This window comes from Benincasa hispida, chromosome 11 (genome assembly GCF_009727055.1).
Source record: "Benincasa hispida cultivar B227 chromosome 11, ASM972705v1, whole genome shotgun sequence".
Taxonomy (NCBI): Eukaryota; Viridiplantae; Streptophyta; class Magnoliopsida; order Cucurbitales; family Cucurbitaceae; genus Benincasa; species Benincasa hispida.
This window is the reverse complement of record NC_052359.1, coordinates 8,895,090-8,901,078: the sequence shown is the minus strand read 5'-3', so window position 1 is coordinate 8,901,078 and position 5,989 is coordinate 8,895,090. Positions and strand designations below refer to the sequence as shown.

The following is a 5,989-nucleotide window of genomic DNA, read 5'->3' as shown; positions in this document are numbered from 1 at the left end:
GCTTCATCATAAGTCTTGTCAAGTAGACCATCAGCTGCTACCGCATTGGCAACGGTCTGCGAAGTAGAATTCAAACCGTGGTAGAAAATTTCCATCTGAAGACAGTCTGGCAACCTATTATGCAGACAATCTCGGACCAACCTTTTAAACCTCGCCCAGGCATCGCTGAGCGATTCATCCATATCTTGTTCAAAATTAGTAATAAACTTTCTTTGTTTGGCATTTTCTGTAGGTGGGAAATACTTCTTCATAAACTTCTTCACCACCTGCTCCCAAGAAGTGATCTCTCTTGGGTCGAGCGAATAAGCCCATTTCCTAGCCTGATCACAGAGAGAAAATGGAAACAACGTTAGTCAAACCTCCTCAGCAGAGATGTTTGGGAACACAAATGTATTGCAGATTTCAATAAAACTTCGGAGATGGACGTGCGGATACTCGCCACGCCTTCCTTCGAATTCACCTACAGCCTGGATCATCTGCAGCATCACCGGTTTCATTTCAAATCTACTTCCGTCTAAGGCAAGCCTCATGATTCCCGGAGAGAAATCATAGAGGTTTGGCGATGCATAGTCTCTAATGGGCCTATTGGATCATTTTTCGATAGAATTGGATTTACCATGACATTGTTATTGTTTGGTGCTTCATTCCTAGCCTGCTCCGCCATCTCTTCTTTATCGAATTGTGGTTGTTGTTGGTGGTCTCTTAGTCTCCTTCGAAATGTTCTCTCAATCTCCGGGTCATAGTACGCCAGAGATTGAGAGTTCTGCAAAGAATTCATAAAAATTACGTTAACAACTATTTTGCCGAAGTCCCCGGCAACGGCGCCAAAAACTTGATGCTTAAATTTATGAGGTGTGAAAAATATGGATGATATGTGTTGATGGATAGCATTGGGCACTCAAGTTTCCCCAGCGGAATCCAAGTGTAAATTCCTTTGAGTTTCCTGGTAAGTCTAGGGTCGAACACAGCGACTTGTGAAAATAGTTGTGTTGGAGATTTTTATGAAAACTTGCAATAACCAATGAAATAAACAAGTGTTTGGTGGTTGTTGCGTTGATGAAAATAATAATAAATGCGACAGAGTTTGAAAAGAGTTGGTAAACGGGAAATACGATGAATATACGGTGAACGGGTTGAAAAGGGTTTCGGCTAACACTCCCTAGGATGCGTTCATGCTTTGTATAATTGTTATAAAATAAGTTAGACATTTAAAAATCTAACAAAAAAAACATGCATACTCAAGTATGTTAACACTTGTTTTAATATTTTAAAATAGTCTGTATCTGGTAAATTATGTTACAAACTCAACCGTATATAAACGTCGAAGCCGAGTATTTAATGTTACATCTACGAAAACTCTACCTGGATTATGCCAAATAATTATGCTGTAATCCCATTTTATGAGGCCCATGGACGATTATGAGTTTTAAAACTTTATCACCTAGACATCATAGGTTAATTTCAAATATAATGTTATATTTGGAAATCACTAAAAATTAGTCTGTTTAATTAGTCAAAACATACCTAATAACAGATTTACCCAAAAATAAATAGCAACATTTTCAGTGGGACATTTAATAACATTATAATATGTTATTCTAACTCTCACATCCCTAAAAGTTCACACCGTAGATTCATGCTCGCTTCGTGTCACCCTAGGAACCTCCATTCGAAAAGTGTTTGCAATGGTCAATAGCAAGGTGAATAAAAGTAGTCATATAGTGGTAGGATGTGTTGTTAATGTAATCTGTCTCTTCCAGTAGTTTGGAACGTGAGTAATTCTATGTTGCGCCTACTTGTTGACTTTATGCTATCTACGCTAGTCATTTACAGTACTATCCCCTAGGAAGGTTGTAACATAGGGGATTCGAATAACTTAAATCCATGATATGGGTAGATTTCTTAGGTTGAGTCCCAACCTTTGACTCGCCAATTCTGATACATCGTTGGAGCTGCTAACTGATGCTTAAATTTCATGAGATGGGGAAAATATGGATGATATGTTTGATGGATAGCATTTGTGCACTAAAGTTCCCCCACGGAATCTTAAATATAAATTCTCTGATTTCCTGTAAGTCCAGGTCGAACACAGGACTTGTGAAAATATTGTGTTGGAGATTTTTATGAAAACTTGCTGTAACATTAAATAAACACAGTTGGGTGTTTTACGTTTGATAAAATAATAATAAATCGACAGGTTTTGAAAAAAGATTGGTAAACAGAAAAACATGAATATTACGTGAACGTGAAAAGGGTTTCGGCTAACTACTCCCTAGGATGCGTCATGCTTTGCGATTCGTGCAAACATCATACAATAAGAACCACTTCTCACGTGAATCCACCTTCTAAGCTTAGAACGCATCGATTAAATATGCGAATAAGTTCGTACAGGGATGTACACAATAAACCATCTCTATTTATGCGATTACAGCATGACATTCCACAAAGATGCGACCACATAATATCATTCATATTCCTTAGAATTACATCTATGCAAGTTGGCAACAGAGGCTATATCTCTAAGTCCCTGATTTCTGTTTTATCAAGTCTAAATTATGCTCGTTCGAGACCAAATTCAACCTACTCTCTCCGAGACATTAAGTTCCTTCTTTAGATTCTCTCTCGAGTAACTCTAAGGGTAATTTGCACAACATAAAAACCAAACAATCGCAAGCAATGAACTTCCTAGATTCATGTTAGCTTAGTTCCTTTCAACCATCAACTAGTTTAGCTACTCATGCTATTAAGGATTGAGCAATGTAAAATAGAACTTCCATTGAATATATATATAATGAAGTTATAGAATGACAATGCAAGTATATAAAAGCCTGGACAATGTCTTTGCCACCAATTGTTACACTGTCTACTTCGTTGCTTTAAATATTCTTGTTTTGGCAGAGTCAAACCCTCTCTTCTACGCCCCAAGGTTCTTCTCTCGAGCCGCCTTGGATATTCCGCTCACCACTCTTCTCTAGCTCTGTCATAAAAATGGAAAAGAAAAACTATGAACAGAGTGTGAATTTGTAAATGAATGTGAATAATTCAACTGCTAACCCCTGTCTCTGAAGAATGCACTTGTATTTGTAGGTATCAAAGGTGAAAGAGGCTTCTCTTCTCCTGTTGGACAGATGGACAACTTTAATTCCTGACTGATTGCCGGATAATGTCACCGATAAAGCTGGATGTTACTTGTGACCGTTTATCGCTGTCAAACTTAATTGCATCCGACTGCCGTCATCTTTCGTCCCATCATCTAATTGTCCTTTTCATCTCGAATCTCCACCATGTTGCGGTGATTCTTCTTGGGTTGAATGTTGCAAACACGATCAACGCAATGCTTGTATAAGTTGCGCTCGACCAAATGGATTCTATGATCGCATTCTTTGCATTGCGTTTAACGCATTCTGCACAAATTAATAAAGATCAACTACTCTAATGCATGACGCATGCGACGGACAAATTATTTAGAATTATGCTTAAGATGCAATTATAACATATTCATCAAAACGAAATTCCAATATTGTTTAAGGATTTAGCACTATGATAACGTGCATTTCTGCCTGTTATCACACCCTAACAATTTAACAATGCTTTCCTCACGGCAAACTATAATTCTTAGCAATCCCAAAGTCTTTCCCTAATTTCCAAGATTACTTCGTTTAATCCTATATTCCAGAATTCTTAATCTTATTCACAAATTCTTCCTTAAAATATCTTCTAAACTTAGGATCAAACTTAACTTTCAAAAGACTTTATTAATTCCGGAACATCAATGATTATTTCAAAAAGAAAATTTCACCAGGTGTCCAAACGATTTATCTTCACAAAAAATTTCTTTCATTGCTATATTTTTCTGACCTTCCGCCAACCGGGTAGTCCTTCCTTCTTGCGTGCTACACGAGTCTCGACATAACTACGAGCAATTCACTCTTTCCAGACTAAACCTTCATGGTCATCTTGGCAGTGGTAGTTTGCGGGTCATTTATTTATTCGTTATGTTACTTGTGACTTAAAATTTCTTTTGGGCTTCCTCCCACGTGTGTCATCGGATATCCAAATGCGGTAATGCCTTTCAACATCTTAAATATTATCATTCATAGTTTCCCATTGCATTGACAGTTGAGTTATATTCTCAAAAAATCATCTTTGTTGTTTAGTTTTTTTTTCTTGTAAAACAAGGTCGGAAACAAAATACCCATCCTAAAATTTAAAATGCGGCAATGTCCCTCATGCCAAAAGATTAAAATAAGTCATCGATTGGTCAAAAATGCTTGTTAAAGAGTTTGAAAGAAATTAGCAAAAACCCCTAACTTCGAGAAATATTTCATAAATGAGTTATCCTAAGATTACCATTGATCGCTAGTATAATTACAAAAATAGATAAATATATTTTTTATCATTGAATCATACTTGCAAAAGAAGAACATGCTAAAACTACTAAAGTTATCTATGGTATATGATTGCAGTAAATCAATGAGGATTGCGGTGATAAAACTTGAAAAAATAATATGCAATTTGATGGCCAAAATTTGAAGACAAGATAAGAGAGTACACCCCCCAATTTAGCATTGTCGCCCCACATTGTTATGACGCATCCATCTTGTGCGATAAATTCTTCGTTGGTTCGTGATGAATAAGATCAAGTGTTACTTTGGTACGTTTCCCGCCAATCCTTGCCTCATCGTTGTAGCGAAAACAAGAATGGTCAAATTATTTTATAAACAAAAGAAAAGGTTTTTTTGAGAATAGAACTGAAAATGAAAAGATAGCTGGAAAGATATTGAAGATCGAGTAAATAGAAGAAAAAACTTGAAGGACTTGAAGTTTTCAAAACTTGCGTCCCTAAAAAATTCATCATTTGACAATCACAGGACCACCTTACTTCCTTCTTTTATTCAAAGTTTCTAGTTCCATGGAGTCGACTTTGCATGCTAGTCTTCTCCATGGTATGCCTTTTACTCGCGCCATTTGACTTTGAAATGTTGGTACCGCGTCATTTATTAATTCCACTCGCCATGCAGAATACTTATCGAATATAACGATTCAGACCAACAAGACTTTAGCTGTTTACTGGGCAGACCTTGAACTTGAAAAGCAAATCGTTTCTTGCCGACGTGAGTTCATGCCGGCATATCGTTGATCATACCACGCTTCGTGCGCTCTTTATCAAATTTGCCATTTTCATATGATGTTCCTCCTCTTCTAGCTCGGACCAATTGCATTTTTCCGCAATTGACCGCCCACAAGCTTTATATTTCCACTCCAAGGGCAAGTACACGCTTTTCGAATACCAACGCATAGGGGGACAACCTATAGTGTTTTAAATGCAGTCAGTTTTATGGGCCCAAACGCATCATCAACTGTGCATTGTCCATCTTCGCGAAGGTTTTGATTACCTCTCAAGTAATCATTTAATCACGATTGACACCTTACTGCCTATTTGTTTCGGGATGTATGCGTTGGCCACTTGTGGAGGATTTACTTGCCGCACAGCTTTCTTTATACTTGTTGACAAAGTGTGATCCTTCATCAACTTATGATGGCATAGGGAGTGCCAAAGACACGTGAATTTATTTTTTTTTTTCTTTTCAAAAGAAAACTTTGGGGAGACTACTTATCGCATCACTTGCGCGCATGCATTGCCTCTACTTCACTTGGAGCCAATTCAACGCTAATAAAATATATATGTCTTACCGTTTGAAGAGGAATGTCTCATAAATCAATCCACTTCATACGTCGAATCCGTTTCCAAACTCCAAGATTATATTCATCGGCATTGCGTTCTTCCATGAAAGATTGCCAGTGCGCTTATATCGATCACATTTTATTGTGTAGTCAGCAACAATCCTTAGAATAACGAAGGCCAGAATTAAATCCAACTTTGTAAAACTTTCCACAGTACAGTTTCCTCCAAACGTGCCTCCATAAGGTGAACCATGGCACTTGACAGATATGCATTGGTTGAGCAAATTCTAGTATCATAATCAAA

General features: G+C 37.4%; 1 non-coding gene across 1 annotated transcript; it reads left to right on the top strand.

Annotated features, from left to right (window-relative positions):
* The first annotated feature begins 111 nt into the window (after positions 1-111).
* Positions 112-218, top strand: LOC120092265. The gene has a single exon (XR_005485974.1). It is a non-coding gene; the product is annotated as a small nucleolar RNA R71 (small nucleolar RNA).
* The last annotated feature ends 5,771 nt before the right edge of the window (positions 219-5,989 follow it).